Here is an 18,300-nt window from a genome sequence, read left to right as displayed (position 1 = left end):
GGCCGTTGTTTAGAAGCGGCCATCATATGGAGGTTGAATTTATTAAGATAGTAATTTTGTTGAGTCTGGAGAGAAGGTCGAGTTATAAAGTGACTGGTTACAAATTATATGATTACCGAGGGGCTGGTTTATGGACGTTTAATTGATTGGAGAGAGAGAGAAGGGTTAGACAAAAAAAGATATATATCTTTGATCACACATAAAGAAAAGTAAAAATATAATACGTCACAAAGTACAGTTTAAATTTACATCACTAGGCCACTCTGGGATTATAAGTAAATTCAAACACATGCTTTAAATATAATTTTAAAGATGTTTACTTATTTTTCAGTGATTACGGTTCCTTCATTGCAGCTTGCATGCCGTTACAAACATATTTCGACATGTGGCAGTGAAGAACAATATATTTGAATGTTATAAAGATCACACATCTATAAAGATGAACCGAAGAGACCCATCACACAGGTTCTGGAATGGAAGAAATATACAAAGTTGCATAAAGATGACCTGGAGAGCAGCATCAGGCAGGAACTTGAATGGAGGATACGTATAAAGATGTTATGGAGAGACACATCATACGTGTTCTGGAATGGAAGATATGTACAAAACTGCATCACATTATATCCTGTGATTATTGACTAACTATTATCCTGGTTGCAGCGAAATGCAGATGGATACATAATTAGACCCTCTAACGAATATGACGATTAATGTACATGTATATTGATATTGTATTTCGCCTCAATCTTACCCATATTCAATTGACCAAAGAATATATCTTTATGACAGCCTAGCTTTAGTTGTAATTATGAGAATACATTAAGTCTGTCTGTCTGTCTATTCATTCATATATATATTATGTATTCCAAGTAACCTACAAGAATATGGCTCGACGTAACGATATGTGTGCACTTTCCTTGAGTTTTATCTACAATGTTTATCAATGATACAAAGTTTCAAACCATGTCCACATTATACGGTAAATTTCTCGGTTACGTGGTACACATAATGTGATGTATTTAATCTTTTGTAGTTGTTATTTCTTAAACATATTATAATGTTCTAAAACTCGATTATTATTATTAATTAAATATGAAAATGTCCAAAGGCCTCTCTCTCTCTCTCTCTCTCTCTCTGGACCATCGTAGCAAGATACGGGCTCAATTCTATGGAATGACGAACGTAGAGGATTTTCGTTTGTGTCATCCCACGATGTCTATGGACAAATGAATGATGGTAAAAGTTTTGTCAAACCGACCAAAGGATGAGAGAGAGAGAGAGAGAGAGAGAGAGAGAGAGAGAGAGAGAGAGAGAGAGAGAGAGAGAGAGAGTTTTATGGTCGGTGGTATTGTTATTAAAGTAGAATAATGACTTAGATCAATTATAAAATATATCAAAATATTTTAATTACCTCTTGTTGGTTCGTCATTTCGCTTAGTTTCTATTCCACATTAATTTCCATACGCCGGTACGTGAATGGCTAAGCGTTCATGTGAATGGCGTGGCTAACCGAGCGTTTGTAGTGTTTTACTTTCATCATTAAAACCATCTTTCATGTTTAAATCATAAGTGTGTATTATATTGATTAAATCAATGTGAAGAAAAATAGAAACTAAAAAAAGAAAACAATCAATTTATCAATATTCAAAGGTGATTGTGAATAGCATGAACGGACTTTGGGATTGGCAAGTGGGGCGACCGCCCCAGGCACCGCTCTTGAGGGGGCCCCGCGCTTCAGGCCTATGGTCGTCCTTATGAGTTTGTCAAGCTATATTCTCCGGTAAATTGGAAACGCTGATACAGGCCGCACGTAATGCATGCAAATTATTGTTCTTAATTTGTGTCTTCATGTTATTTGAAAAATGACAATAATAATCAGTTTATTAGGCCAAAGGCATTGTCGTCATGTTATTATTTCAAATAAAAAAAACCGCAGTCCACAAACAGGATTTTTTAAAGTGAGTAATGAAAAAACTAAATTCGTGCGCCAAATCGCGAAAGGTGATCTAGTCTGGGCATAATCAGTGTCTGCAGTAGCATACCAATCGAGATACCGATACTTTGCCCGCCCCCCCCCCCCCCCCCGCCCCGCGGTCATGGTCGGCCTTAGGCCCCGCGTACTCCGCGTACTCCTAGCTCGGGTGTGTGAGGAGTTCATTCATTCGTTCAATACACAGCTGCCTGTAGTAAATCTTAACTCCGTTCAAAGGACAAATATATGTATTTGTATGTGATGTAAATAAAATATATGTATAGTATGTATGCTGTATCAATGATGTACCACTCGTTGTATAAATGTTTTCATTAAAAGGAAACTTGGCAAGCCTCGTTTCATTTTAACATCAAGCCTGCAGAAGTATTTAATGTTGTATTTTAGATATAATCTGAGAAGAAAGACATTCATTTGTATTCTTCAGGAAATAGACTATAATAGTATTTTGGAACTACTGTAAATTATTCAAGGGAATTCTGGACGACGCCATTTTGAAAGGTAGCGACTGTTGACGGACCATTATATTCTTGGATTCAAAATTTATACAGAACATATCATTCTTTTGGACATTAATATAAACTTTTTGGCATTATTTGTATTCAATTCATTATATTGCAGTTATTGTGGACTTTAATAGAACTTTTTCAGGATATGATCTTTTTGTATTCAATCCTTAATATTGTAAGTTCCTCTTAAATTTTCATTACAACACTAATAATAAAATTGTTAAGTTTTACAAAACTTGTTGGTTTTTCTTCTTTCTGTTATCTAGTTTATAACTATAGAGTCGTATCAAGATATATATATATATATATATATATATATATATATATATATATATATATATATATATATATATATATATATATATATATATATATATATATATATATATATATATATATATATATATATATATATATATATATATATATATATATATATATATATATATATATATATATATATATATATATATATATATATATATATATATATATATATATATATATATATATATATATATATATATATATATATATATATATATCCGGTGGTATAGGGGAGAGAGCGTCCGCCTTCGATTCGAGAGGTCGCGGGTTCAAACCCTGGCCGAGTCATGCCAGAGACTTATCAAAATGGTAAGTAGTAAGGTGGGCCACATTAGGGACAATGGGACTTAGCATTAAAAACACCCCTGGGCCACTTTAGGGACAATGGAAATTTAACATGGAGAAAAACGCTGGGCCACTTTAGGGACAATGGGAATTTAACATAGAGTTTGGGTCTGTCTAGGGACAAGGGAAATTAACATGGGAATAGAGTTTGGGTTTGTCTAGGGACAAGGGGAATTGAATATGGGATTTTTTTTAAAAAAAAAGTTTTTTTAAATTTAAATTTAAATTTAAATTTAAAAAAGGGATAGGCAATGGAAAGGCTATCTCTTTTCGAGAAATATGGCTGGCCCTGAAAAGGGCCTTTGGGTTTTCTTCTTCTTCTTCTTCTTCTTCTTCTTCTTCTTCTTCTTCTTCTGCTTCTAATTTCTTCTTTTTCTCCACCAAGTTCTTATTTTATCTCCTACACTCTTTCTCTTCTTCTCTTTCTTTTTTTTCTCCTGCTCTTCTTTCTTCTTCTCTTCCTCCTCTTCTTTCTTCCTCTTCTCATTTTCTTCTTCTTTTTCAATTTTTTCGTTCCATTTGCTTATTCTTATTCTTTCCTCTTCATCCTCCTTCTCCTCCTTTATCTCTTTCATGACACCACTAATCTTGTCCTTTACCTTTTTTAAGTTATTAATTTCCATCTTTACACGATGGGGACTATAGGAATAATGGTCTTCAACGAGTCTTATTAACATCTGTTCCATCATTCCTAAGTTGTCTAAAACGTCTTGCAATGTTTGTATTTTGTCCATTTGGTTAGAAGCCATCTTCTTTGTAGAATGGTTTGAACGACGAATACTGTGGGTTCTTATAGTGAAAGCGCGGACGTGAAGGAAAACATCCCCCTAAAACATAAAATTGATCTTACCTAGATCATGACCAAAGAAACAGCAACGCGCGGACGTGAAGGAAAACATCCCCCTACTTTTCTCATTTCATATAATAAAACCCAAACTATACTCTCCACATACGCTAAGAAACAATAAACAAAATCCATAATCTACTATCCACATAATCGTACGTGAGCGGTTACAAAACCCAAACTATACTCTCCACATACGCTAAGAAACAATAAACAAAATCCATAATCTACTATCCACACAATCGTACGTGAGCGGTTACAAAACCCAAACTATACTCTCCACATACGCTAAGAAACAATAAACAAAATCCATAATCTACTATCCACACAATCGTACGTGAGCGGTTACAAAACCCAAACTATACTCTCCACATACGCTAAGAAACAATAAACAAAATCCATAATCTACTATCCACACAATCGTACGTGAGCAGTTACAAACACAAACACACAAACACATACCCTCGCACTATGAAAAAAGAGTTAGTGTTTATATTCACACTACTCTACCTACACACATTGGCAAATCGATCGTTATTTCTTTTCTAGAGTATTGGGTAGCCCTGAAAAGGGCTTTTATTTTGGAACTTCATGGACACCTGGTTAATGGTGACACCTTCCAGGCCTGGCGCCACATACACATCTTGTCCCCCAATTACTTTTTACCTTTTTGGGGGAGAGAGCAGAGGCAGGATATGTGGCTTCAGAATCCCAATTTTCGGTTTCTGGGATTCTGAAATTTTTTCTTCTTCTCTCCTTTTCCTCCTCCTCTTCTTTGTATCTTCTTTCATCTTCTTCTTTATATCTTCTCTCCTCTTCTTTATTTCTTCTTTCCTCCTCCTCTCTCATCCTTCCGTCTTCCACAATGGCTTCCGCGGCCAGTTCATTCAACAGGCGCCTGGCATATTCCAGATGCACATGAAGTTCCAACAGTTTAGACAGTCTCGTGTTCATTTTTGGTGTTGATCAATCAACAAGGGTAGCTAGACTGCCCAGCGAGTTTCAATTTATAGTGAAAGCGCGGACGTGAAGGAAAACATCCCCCTAAGAAACATAAAATTGATCTTACCTAGATCATGACCTAAAGAAACAACGCGCGGACCTAAAAGAAACACTCACTCACTTTTTTATGCTACCCATCACTATTTCAAATTTTTTTATAAATCACTTCAATAGACTATCCACATACGCAAAGCAATCCAATCTAACCCCAAATTTACACCTCAAACACCAAAAAAAGACATCATTTTAATCTACTATCCATACCAACTTACTTAACCACTTACAAACACAAACACACAAACACATACCCTCACATTTTTATAAAAAAGAGTTAGTATTTATTTTCACACTACTCTACCTACACACATTGGCAAATGGATTGTTATTTCTTTTCTAGAGTATTGGGTAGCCCTGAAAAGGGCTGTTTTTTTGTTTGCTATGGCATTCTTTTTTAGTTTCTAAGAATGCGATGTCCTCTGAGGATAGACTTTCTGGCGATAGGTCTGCTTCTTCGAAAAGAGAAGAAGAACTCTTTGGTGTCGATACGACAATCGACAAAGCCTCTGTCAGCGTCAGGTTGCTGCTGCTGTTGTTGTTGTTGCTGCTGTTGCTGCTGTCTCTGAAGTCTGTACTTCTCTGTCCATTCTTCTTTTTCCCTGTTCATTTCTTCTCTGAAGAGCTCTTCTATCAGGTCTTCAGTGATTTTTAACATTCTCACATTCTCTATTTCTTCTGGCTTCGGTATCAGACTGTGTCTGACCCTATGCAAATTCACGTAGGCTTCGTTGAGCTTAGCTAGTTTGGAGCACATCTTCGTAGGAGGATGAGTCGACAATGGATGGTTAGACTGAAAACAACCCCGGTTCTTAAAGTCAAAGCGCGGACGTGAAGGAAAACATCCCCCACACGGTTTTTGAGTCGCAACGTTTAGTGAGTGTCATGAGAGGGATAGTAAGAAATGAAAGAGCATCAATCCAACATTCTTATAGCTAAACAAACCACAAAGGCATTTTTTTCAAAACACAACATTTTTTATTCAAAAATCACTTAACACTAAACAACAACTCTAACATTTTTAACAATAATCCAACAATATAACATCAAACAATTTTTTCAAAACACAACATTTTTTATTCAAAAATCACTTAACACTAAACAACAACAACTCTAACATTTTTTAACAATAATCCAACACTAAAAGTTTCTCCACTAGGTAAAGAGGGATAACAGTCTTCCATGGTTTCTAGTAATCTAGGATGACTTCTCTCAAACTGTTGATTTCTATGGTATTATCGAATTCTGCATACAGGATGACGTTCACCGTTTCATCAGGGTCTCGGTCTTTAAACTGAATTTCCACACGAATCTGGCCGGATTTTATAGGGTGGAAATGTCCCTCGTCGCTGCCTTGGTCTGGAGTGAAATCGAAAGCCCACAAAGCGTAGCCTCCTGCATAATCCTCGTACGTAATACCGTGACTGGTATTGGTTCCTAACTGTCCGGTGGCTTCGTACAGGGACAAGTACGATCTCAAGTAATTCTTCTTGGTAAAGTCAGGTTCGAAAGGTCCGGTACACAAGGTCTTGCCTTCGCGACTGACTTCGATTTTGGACACGCCAAAGTGTTGAAAGTAGAAAGGATTTTTTTCGGCAGCTCCGTTGAAGGCTGTATTCTCGACGATACCAACGATCAAACGTTTGGGTAACTGTCCTTGGAACAGATGATCTTCGATCATGGATCGCTGTCCCTTGGGAATGGTGAAGGTTTTCACTTCCACGCGTCATATGGGATACTTGGCAGTCGTTCTGCTCAACGTCTGACTGATGTCGTTTCCCACTTTAGGTAACACTTCCACACGGCGTACGTAGAGTCTGGCTTCTAGGATTTTGGTTTTGTAACCGTCACTATCAGCCATCAAATGGAAAGCGGCACTACTACGATTCAGTCTCAGGCGGACATCCACCCCGTTCAGCAAATACTTTTCTTGCAACCACATGTCCAAATGCAAACGATCCATCAGTTCTAAACTTGTGTCGGCTCCCGTGATTCTCTTTCTTCGTTCTAGAAATCCATCATTGTTGTCTTTCTTTTCATCAGTTTCCAATATTTCAAACTTGGTAGGTTCGTCAGCTTCCCATACCACACAGGCATTGAAATGAGTGTTCTTGGCATCTATTCCGTACGTCAAGAGATTTTCCAGGTAGGCACGATAAGGGTAAATATCCATGCTGCTACTGACCAGTTTGTTATTCAAGTACAAGTCCACTCCACTAAACAAGGAATGCATGAAATTGTTGACGGGAGCTACTGCTTCATCGTCTATAGCACCTCCAGTCTTATCTAGAATTTTGACTTTCAGGTACAAGTAACTGCTATTCAGATCGATGTAATCTTCGGGCTGTCCTTTGATTTCAAATTCGATGGGAGCGGAATCGGTCAGTGAAGAGACGGGGTGAAATTCCACCCACTGGGATTCTTCCATCGTCATCATCGTGGGGGGCATGGCAAACAGATCCAGTTCCGTCTTGGAACAAGCGCAAGATTCTCGGTGCATCATTTTTTTTTTGTCTCTTTTCTCAATAATCGAAAACGTCTAAGTCTCGAACGGTTCTTCTTTTCTTGGCCTTTCTCGCTTGAAGTCTGGTGAAAGGGTGTTTTCTTCGTCGTCTCTTTCTGCCTTGTCCTTGCTGAATGCCTGACTCGGTAGCGTGCAGGGCATTTATAGGTGTTTCTCGTTGGCCTAAAATGTCTTTGCCCGTTTGCAGCAATACATTTTTGCCTGCCCTCATGAAGGCTTCTTTAGGGTTGTGTTTGTCGATGATGACATTTTGGAGAAATTCTTTGCCTTGCGTCAGTGCCGCATCTTTCAAGGCGTGCAATCCGCGTGTCACCATCGGTTTCAACACCGGGGCCACCGAACGAAAGGCCGATTTTAACATGTCTCCTAAGCCGTGTCCTCGCTGTCGAGCAACCCCTCGGTACACTGGATACATGACTTAAGAGTCGTGAGAGAACCGTTTTCGAAAATGGAGTTTCACCGTGACTTTTCCTTTGGTGAATGGAATATTTTGTCCCAGATCTCCTTTTATAGCAATGTTGACCGTGTCCAAATACGACTTACTGACAGGCAAATAGTGAGGATGGACAAATTCGCGGTGGACGTGGTAAGTGTTTCCACCTTCCTCGTCAGTGTTCGTGGCAGAATCCACTTTGAAAGGAATGACACGCAGTAACGGTACGGAGGTGTGTCCCACCACGTTGTACTCCACCACATCGGAATACACGAACATCAAATTCAGTCCTTGGTTCAGTTCTACCGGGGCACGAAATAACTTGCTAAAAGACTCGTTGTCGTAAACGATGGGTAATTCGTTTTTCTTGAGCATGGCCTTTCTCATGTCCATGTCTCCGCCCAACATGTCAAACAATTCAGGACAAAATAAAATGGACATGATTTTACTTCGTTCAAATTTCATCAAGAAGCGACGAGCTGCTTTGTGGTACTCCATGGTGACACTTTTGTTGACATGCTCCAAAGCTTTCAGAAACACGACATTAAACCTGGAGGTTATGGTGCTGACCAAATGTTGACCACTAAAATAATAGCCTGGGGGAATGAACAAGTGATAGGTGGTGTACTTTTGTGTACGGGTTTTCTTGTCATATTTGACATTGCTATCCATCCACTGTTGCATTTGCTCGTCATGAACTTCCACATCAAAAAAATTTTGATTGGGAAGGACATTGAGGACTTGGGTCGGGTGAATCATTTCTACTAAAGCCACTTCCCAATGGGCTTCGTGATCTAACTGGATGGCCTGAGGTAATTTGGCCGTGTAACAGCACAACGTGTTCTTGGGAAACACCTCCATGGAACTGTCACTGGGTAAAGTTAAGTAAAATTGGTTTTGGTGACTCATAATTCTAGAGTTCTGTGGCTGTCCGAGGGGTTACTGGACGTCAGAGGCGTGTTTCCGTCTAAAATGGGGTTCTGGTTGTGATTGAAGTGGTGACTGGCACTGGCACTGGACACAAGGTTCCCGGGGTTCCCGTTCGAGGTGAATTACAGGGAAGGATTAGGAAGCAGGTAACCGATGCAACTGCTCAATAAAATGGTCCACAATTGTTTGTCTCCTTGTTGCAAACTCAAATTGGCGATGGCTGCCCCGATGACACAATACACCACGAAGATTTGGCAGAAAAAGACGATTTGCGTTTTAGGCACACGTTCTCCACACCACACCCACAAGGGTTGTTTTTGTAAATCTTGCACAGAAGAACTAGGGGAAGGAGGAGTGGTCGACGTAGCTGCGTCTGCTGTGTGAAAGGGCATGATGGTCACTTCTTTTTATAGTCGATGACTTGCGAAGCGTCGATCCAAGAATCAAAACTGGGTGGATATCCTTTCCAACGTACTTTGACTTCTTTGACACGTCGTTTGCCCACTTTACGGGTTCTGCGTTCGAGAATGCTTTCGATGTCGTACACGTCGTCTTCCTTTTTGGTGACACGTTGTAACTCGGGCAAATAAAACGTTCCTTTGAGCACTTCTCCGTTCATGTCTTCCAATTTATAGACGGCAGGATGACGGCCATGCACTCGTCCAGTGACGCGAAACAATTCGGTCGTCCAGTTAGGTAAGTAACCTTTGTCGAAAGTGCGTTTGGTTTTGCCAATGCGCACCCAATCTCCTACGGCCAAGTCTCCACTTTTCTTGGGGACAGCCCTCGTCGGGGACGTACCAAACAGGCGCTCAAACACCAACACTTCGTTTTCGGGAGTCACGTCTTGCGGGGCACGTCCAATGCTTCGATGGTAAGATTGGTTGTACGCTTGCACCAGGTGCGGTAAGATGTCGATGTACTTCAGAGTGTGGTGATGCGTAAAATATTTCCACATGCGTTCTTTCAAAGTGCGTTGAAAACGTTCCACGATGCTGGCTTTGGTTTCGGGATTCTCGGTGGTAAAAAAATGAATGTCACGTTTCTTTAATTCTTTTTGGAAAGCTTGGTTCAGAAATTCGGTACCTTTGTCCGTTTGCCATCGAAGAGGGTGACGACCGCTTTGTTTCAACACCCGTTGCAGGGCTCGCACTAACTCGCTGCTCGATTTGGAAGTCAGGGGTACGACCCAAGCAAATTCAAGCAAATTTCGAAAAGACGTCGATGACACAAAAGAAATATTTGTAGCCACGATTGTAGCTGGCCAAATGAGAGACATCGGCTAAATCGGCTTGCCATTGATGATCGATGCCTTCCACTCGGGTGCGACTTCTGGCAAACTTGCGTCGAATGGGTTTGTGTAAAGTGTAGGTAGCTTGTTCTTGTAACCATCGTTGCACTTGAGGTAAACGGAGACTTTTCAGTCGCGTTTTGGCAGCACGATACAATTTTTGAACTCCTGCGTAACCTGCAGGATGGGAGGGATCGTAGTAAATGCTGGCTAAGACTTTTTCCATTTTTATTTTTTGTGTTAATAAGACACCCATTCTTGGAGGATGCTACTCTTTTTCTCTTGGGGTACTTTCTTGGATTGCAATGCTTTGCGTGTGCGGCCTGCAATAGGTGTCGAAGAGGAGGATGTCTGAGCGGGGGATATCGGTTCTTGTTTCACTTCTGTCTTCACTTTCTTTTTCTCTTGTGATGAAGAAAGGGTGGCCATCATCTTTTTAATCCATCCAATTCTGGAGGTAGGTGGTGTTGTTAACTTGCGTACTTTTTCTGGTGGAGTTTGAAACCCTTCCTCTTCTTCTTCTCCTTTTTCTGTCTTGGTCACTGGTACTGGTGGTACTGGTACTGGTACTGGTGATGGTGCTGGACTTTTCATCAAGGTCTTAAAATCTTTCAGAGTGGGTAGAGCTGTTTCGTCTAAAGCTTTCTGGTGAAAGAGTTGCAGTCGTTGCAAGAGTTGACCGTACTTTTGCGATTTTTCTGTTTCGGACAAATCTTGGCGATCCATCAAGGACTGCAATTCGTGTTGTAACTGGGACATCTCGCTCAAATTGGGATTGGGAGGTAAATGCGGGGTGCGTTGTTCTTGCCACCGATGGTATTCCATCCATCGTTTGTAAGGCACTAAAGCTAGTTTTCGTCCTTCCATGGGGTTGTCAGGGGTCGATTCTGAGATCTTGGGACTTCCGAGGGCCTTTTTATCTTGCTCCCACCAGTCCTCCCAACATGGTTCCCAAGACTCCTTTCAGTATGGGACCTAACAAGAGAGGTAAAATGCCTCCACGTTGGACCAACATCTTCTTTTTTTGACGAATGGGAATTTTCTTTCGAACCATTTGGCGAAGAACGTGACGATGTTTGCTTAAACATTGTTTCTGGTGTTTGGACAAAGGGATCGTGCCTTTCAAAACGTTCAAACAACATTCACACACGGTATCGATGACCTCTTTGGAGGCTGTTTGAATGAGTTTTTTTCGTAGGGGTGGAGAAGCTTTGGACAGGACAGATAACATGTCCCCATGTTTGGCTAAACGTGGTGGCAGTCCTTTCCTTTTCTTTCCTTGGGGTTTTCTGGAGGGTGACATCTTTGAGTCTTCAGGAGCACCAAAAAAAACACTGATACCCTACTTGGTCACAGGCCTTTTTTTATACTGGAACGCGTCGCCACTGATTGTCTTTACGTCGTATCAGTTTGAGGACAGGCATGACACGTCGTGCAGGGGTACGCAACGGACTAAATCGAGCCAGTTCTTGCTTGGACAAATCCAGTAAACTTTGTAACATGCCCGATCTTTCATGGACTTTGATTTTGGGAGAAGGTACTTTGTGAGCAGCAGCCACTGCCACTAAATTGGAGGGTCCTGCCACTGGGGAAGTTCTTTTGGGGGTCATTAACGGAGAAGTTCTTGGTGTGATCAACGTCTCCAAGTACTCTTCAGTTCCTGGTGTCATCAACGGAGAAGTGGATAAACGTGAGGATGCCGGAGACGCAGTCACTGCCGTGGCAGATCGTGGTTTGCGAGTGTAAGGTTGCGTCCTGGCTGAAGTGCCTCTCTTGCGACTAGTTTTCTTCTGTGGACTTTTCTTTTTCTGGGGACTTTTTCTCTGTTTCTTTTTCTGGGGGCTTCTTTTCTTTTTCCGGGGTGGTGGTGTCTGGTCAGAGGAGGGTCCTGCCACTGGAGAAGTTCTCCTTGGGGACCTGGTCTTTTTCTTTTTCTTCTTGGGGCTTCGTTGGACTTTTGTCTTGGGTATAACTTTGGGGGCATTAGGATCCCATCTTAAGAGTGAGCGAATGATGACCCCTCCTAGAGTACCGCTCCCTCCAGGTTTCAAAATGATTTGTTTTTTGGTTTGAGTGTCGATGCGGGGATCGGCCAGTTGGACCAAAGCGACTTTGTTTCGATCGAAAAAGCGTTTGGTTTGATGAGGAATCTGAATGATTCCTTGGAGTAATTGACGTGCCGTCACCGTGAACCATCGTAAGACTTCTTTGAGACTAGCTTCTAAGACACGAGCTCGTGTTTGTGGATCTTTTTCTCGACTGATGCCATACAAGGCACGAATCAATTTGACGGGAAGATGCGACTGAAGGTACGTCATGTTCACACTGTGTGAGACAGACGAAAAAGGGTCTGAGGTTTTTATAGATTTTTTTATGGGGAGTGAAATGAAGTCGAGGACGGAGACGTGTACAGGACAGGCCCTCCGTCTTGGTACCAGTGGTGAAACAAGTGGGTACGAAATCGCAAATCCTCGGGAGTCGTAGGTTTCAAATTGACGAGTAAATAGGCGTGTGGAGTTTGAGTGGAATCGTCGTACGCCTGAGTCAGCCAAGGCGTTCCTAACTGTTTGGCTAAGACTTGCACTTGCGATTTATCTCGAGGGCTTTTAAACAAGACCACGTAATGCGCATTGAGACTGATGGTACGATGGGCTTTACTTTGTTGAAACAAATTTTGGGTGATGTAAACGACACTGGCATTACGGTGATGCCCTTTGCGCGTGAACCACAGTTTAATTTCTTCTTCGTCTTCTCCTAACATGTCGTCGAAAATGACCAAATGGGTTTGACGGGAGTCAGAGACGATGCCGTCGTCTTCTTTAGGAATGCCTTCCACAAACACGATGGAATCGCCTTGACTTTCTCGCAAGAGGTTGTACGCCGATTGCCACTCTTTGTAACACCACACGATCCGTTGAGGTGGCCGATCGATCAAATGATGTTTATGTTCGATCAAACGTTTGACGAATTCGGTTTTGCCTGAACCGCTAGGTCCAGCAATGAGCATGTTAAAGGGATGGCGAAGATACAAAGCCTCCCAACTGGCACGATCTAAGTGTTCGTCGATGACTTTGACAGTAGAGGAAGAGGCAGCAGAGACAGCAGAGGTAGCCATGGTGTGAGAAATGTCACTTGTGACACGAAAAACAAACAAGACAAGAGTTTATATACTTTTTCAGAACACGTTTATTGAATGTTTTTTTTTCAAACATGAATACGAAAGACAAAAATACATAAAAGTTAAAGGCTTAAGTACAAGAATAAAAGGCACATGATAACCATGAACGTGGAATAAAAACAAGTGTCTGTACAACAACCACATGTTTTGGGTAAAGTTCTAACCAGTTGTATAGTAGGGGGTAAGGTCGCACAAGTGTCCTCTCGAAAGGGTCTTTCAGGCCTGTCCACGACAGTCCTGTTCTGGGTGACGGGTTCTTCTGGCACCGTCACTAACACAGGTTGAAAAGTAACTTTTTTCCTTGAATAACTCTCGTGCATACTGGGCTACCTCTTGTGTCCAAGCCTCAAAACCCTGGTCTCGGTGATGTCCAACATTTGACTCCTAACCAATCTGGTTTCTTCTTCGTCAACGACATGGTAAGTTACTTCAATGAACAATGAACTATCGATCTTGCCTAGGGTTCCTTTTTATATACAGACCAATACCGACGTGACCGTACGGCAACGTAAAGTGATTGGGAAGTCGCACTCGCTTCTGGTATACAATTTGATAGACTTTTTCCAAGGGTCGACTGACGATGTGGTGAGTGGGTAAACGTACAATCTTGTTCGGTTGATAGGTGGTCACTTTAAAGTTTCCATCCTCTCCCGATTGCAAGGCTTCTTTCAATACCTCAAAGTTGACCACTCGACTGGTACGATGATTCAGAGTCAGTCCTTTCACTTTGCACGTCGTGTGCACTTCTCCTTGTTTGTCCCGGTATTCGTAGCCGTAATTTTTGGGGCCGCCACTGACGAAACTTAGAATCTTGTCGTCGGGATGCTCGTCTGTCCAGGCTCCTAAACGGTCTCCTTCGATGTCAGGGTGATGTTGACTCGGGTAAAGGATGTAAATGCAACTGTCCGTGTCAAAGTACAGGACGCGTTCTTCTAACAGTTCTAAAGCTTCGTACAATTTTAAGCGAGCATGAGCTGTCACGTAAGCCGCAATGATGACATTTCCAAAAGGGTCGTCTTGTACAAAGTCCAGATCTTCTTCGTAATTGACCAAGATCAAATCCTCTCGAACGACGTCCACGTGTTTCATGTATTTGGTTTTGTCGTGAATCATCTGGAAGTAGCGGGAAGGTTCTGTCAAATATTTCGTCTTGGGTAAACACGGTCGTTGTGCCATTTTACCCCACAAGCAATTTAACATCACTTTGGCAAACGATCGCCTGCCTTCGTTTTTTTCGATGTGGTCTAAAGAGATGCCTTCTTGTGCGTAGTATTTCTCTTTGAATTGTATTTGGTCTTCGGGAGTGTGACACCAGGAAGGATAGCCGCTGGCTTCTTGTTTCAGTTTCAAAAAGGCATCCACGTAGTCGGCGAAAATGCCTTTCTGAGTAGGGTCACCCTTGTGGTACTGTTGTGTCTTGGGAAAGTGGCAAATTTCGTACACTTCTAACAGTTGGTATCCCATGTCCAGAGCTTTGAACAATTCCACGCTGACCCAGGTTCCCGTCAAGGCACGTTCTTCCTGGCTGTGATGGCAAGGTTGGTCCTGGTTGCACGTTTCGGCACAAGTACGGCACAAGGGAAACATCAGTTTGCCTTGACAATGGTGAGGTAAGACGGGATGGTATAGGTTCGTGGGAGGCAAAACTTTGCACTTGATCAAGCCTTCGTATTGTCGAATGTTTTTCAGGTCGATGTGTTCCGTCAGCAATTGCGGGTGCCTTACGGGAAAGCGACAATATTTGCACACGTAGGGATACAGCGAACACACGTCCAAGTCTTTGATTTCTTCTCCTTTCTCTTCGTCGGCTTGGTACAGCAAACAGGTGGCATTGGTCCTTCCTCCGTACAAACTATCCCTCGGGTTCAACGGGTCCATGAACTGGTAACTTTCCACGAGGCGTTTAAACTCGGGATCGGTTTTCATACGGTGATCGTACTCGTGTTCCCACATTTCCACCACTTGGTATCCTTGCTGTTCTAACTTTAGGCGTCGCTGACAAGTGGCCTGGTACAAGTCTTCCATGGTTCGTTGTAAAAACTGATGTTTAGTGCCACGGTCAGGGTAACAGACGGGACATCCGTGAAATAAGCAACCGTTAAACTCGTACACGATCTTGGGGTTTTCTAAGTCCCAGCCATCGACCGAATACGTTCCGATGGTCTTTTCGCCTCCTCCGTTGCGGGCATGCTGAATCCACTTGTCTTCCTTGTCGCACAAGTAATGTAACCAACGTAGGGCTTTGACCGAGTATTGACGCTTGACAAAGTGGGTCGTTTGAGGACTGATGACAGCCACGGTGTTTTCAGGCATGAATCGTTGGCGGTACACTAAGGAACACGCTTTGGCAATGGTGCAAGCTTCTTTCAAAGGATCGACCCCTCCGTGTTCCATGAACAGTTCTCGAAATTTTCCACAGCAACGTCGTAAAATGTCCACGTCGGAACGACAATACTTTAACATTTCTTCCTGAAAGTCGAAAGGGTCCGAGGCGTGAGCTTGGTACCAAGCGTAGAAAGCTTCTCGTTGTTCGGTACGCATGTTGTCGGGGTCGTAATAGTGAGCCTCAGGCAAATGGGGTAGAACGGCATGTTGATTGGCTTCCGTACTGAAAAAGTGTGGAAAGTACCCTTTAGCCATTTCTGTCATTCCAAACGTTTTAGGCATTCGACTCAAAGGCATGGCCAAGTAACTCATCGAATCTTTAAACTGCACTTGTCCCACTTGCATGAAAATGATTTTGGCTCCGTTCAAAGTCACTTTAGGACGCTCGGTGCCTTGTTCCGTATAGCATCTGAGAAGAAACTGTCCATCGTATCCGGAGAAATTGTGAGCCATCACCGTGGCATGACGATGACAATCTCCGTAACGTTCGATGTCCTCTTGGCTCCATGTCTTGTCGATGGGGTCTAAGACCCATCGAGCGAAATCGGCTAACGTGTTCTGTCCCCGAAAGATTTTTTCACGTCCTCCAGGAATCTTGCTGCAGTGAGGGCAATGACTGAAGATAGGTTCTTGAATGCACTTCTCGCACGCTCGATGAGCCACGCAGAAATTAGGAATGTGAATGCCGGTCTCTTGCATGCATTCGAAATCGAAAAAGATGAAATTGCTTTTCTTCTTGTGACCGTCCTCTTTCTCTGGTGGGGGTTGGTATTTTTGCACGTAGCATTGGTGTTCCAAGTCGACGATGTGGTGACAAATGTGACATTTTTTCTTTCCTCGACATACGTGTGCCTTGGCATTATTGGTAAGTATGCCTTGTCTACACGTGGGGCACAATCTCAGGAGTTGACAAGCACATTTCTTCTGTGAACCTTGTGTTTTCAAATGTTGTTGGTAACAGGTAGGGCTGACAAACGTGCGCAGACAAGTCGAACAAGGCACTGGTTCTTCGCTCAGACAGGGTGGAGAGGCCAAACATCCTGAGCATTTCCGTCCACAATGCTTATGTTGCTCTCGATTGTTATAACCATAATCACATTTCTCACAGTAATATCTGTATCCCAGGAATCCAGTGATAGTGGTAATGGTATCGAAATGGTCATCGTGATAATAAACATGAATGTATTTTCCGTCCTTAAAGTCTTGGCCTCGAAACAACAGAGGTCCGCGCATTTCTTGAGGGTGCACTTTCAAGGTGTAGCGTGGAGCTAGGGCATCTTGCAATTTTTGCATCTCAGGAATGCCACAGGGTGTGTCTTTGGACAGGCCAGCTTGTTGCAACAGGAGTTCTGCTTCGTTTCGTTGTTTGGTTCAGTTCGATTTTCGAATGTTCTCCCAGGTTCTTTTCCATTCTACCGTGTCGTTCTTGTTGGCATAGGTTCGTCCCACCACGATGGCACGGGCTAAGCACATCTGGTCTTGAGGGTTGTTAATTCGGACGAGACTTGTTTTGGTGTTGCGAAGGTCGTCCACCAATAACATCTTTTTGCGTCCTGTCCCTTGAGGAAGAGAAACGTGAGCCATTTTCAGTGTGGCTTTACCATCGGTGATGTCAAACTGGTCATTAGATTGTTGTACGTGTTGAATCTTGTCCATGACTTTGGAAGGGGTTAGTTCTGCGGGTCTGCTAAACTCGATCCAAACAGGGGATTTCAAACCGTCGTGATCTATGGATAGTGTCAAGCGATCGTCTTCTTTGGGTTGACATTGTCGCTTGAGTGAGGTGAGCAAAGAATCCCACATCTCGGTGATAAACCCTTCTGCTTTCTCCAAGGGTACGTCGGCCTTGAAATCTTTAAACTTCACCGTGTAGGTGTAAGCCGTGGTTCTAAATTTTCTAGAGGAGCGCTTTTCCGTCTCTCGAATGGAATAGTACTTTTCAGGGTTGACTAAGGGTGGTGAACTTGGTTTAGAGGGTTCGGATTCTGGTTCACTCATGTCCTCTTCAAAATCACTGGCATGAATTTGTGCCAAGATTTCAGCCCTGGTACGAGGCGATAGATCACGTTTCTGCCTCTTACTTTCTTTTTCTTCTTCTTTCTTCTCGAATGAATAGGATCGTTTCATCTTGAGTGCAAAACGTCAAATGACTCAAGTTTAAACACCATAGACTAATTTATAGTCATGACAAACCAGCGTATATAAAAGGGTGTGTGTCTTGTCCTTTCACTATTAATTTCACTCTCAAACCGAGCACAACGATGGAAGAGACTACCCAGATGGAACGTTTCGTCAGAGCTTTGCGAGGGGTCATTAGAAAATTCTCTTCAGACCAGCCTACGGACTACTCTCCTTCCTTTCGAGATAAAAGTCAGGATACTTGCTATATCTGTCAGAAGAAAGGGCATTGGTCTTCAGAGTGTCCAGACCGTCAAAAAAGAAAAAAACAGGGGCTAAAAAAGACAAAAGTCAAGATACCTGTTATTAT

At 42.4% G+C, this 18,300-nt stretch overlaps 1 long non-coding RNA gene across 1 annotated transcript in view; it reads right to left on the bottom strand.

Annotated features, from left to right (window-relative positions):
* Positions 1–301: 301 nt before the first annotated feature.
* The window catches only part of LOC149800545 (uncharacterized), a 28,967-nt gene continuing 10,968 nt past the window's right edge, over positions 302–18,300 (bottom strand). The window contains exon 2 of the long non-coding RNA XR_016420409.1: positions 302–584. This is a non-coding gene — a long non-coding RNA (uncharacterized LOC149800545). The remainder of the gene's footprint in view (positions 585–18,300) is intronic.

Source organism: Sinohyriopsis cumingii, chromosome 4 (genome assembly GCF_028554795.1).
Source record: "Sinohyriopsis cumingii isolate HCF-2022 chromosome 4, ASM2855479v2, whole genome shotgun sequence".
Taxonomy (NCBI): Eukaryota; Metazoa; Mollusca; class Bivalvia; order Unionida; family Unionidae; genus Sinohyriopsis; species Sinohyriopsis cumingii.
This window is presented reverse-complemented; position numbering and strand designations above follow the sequence as displayed.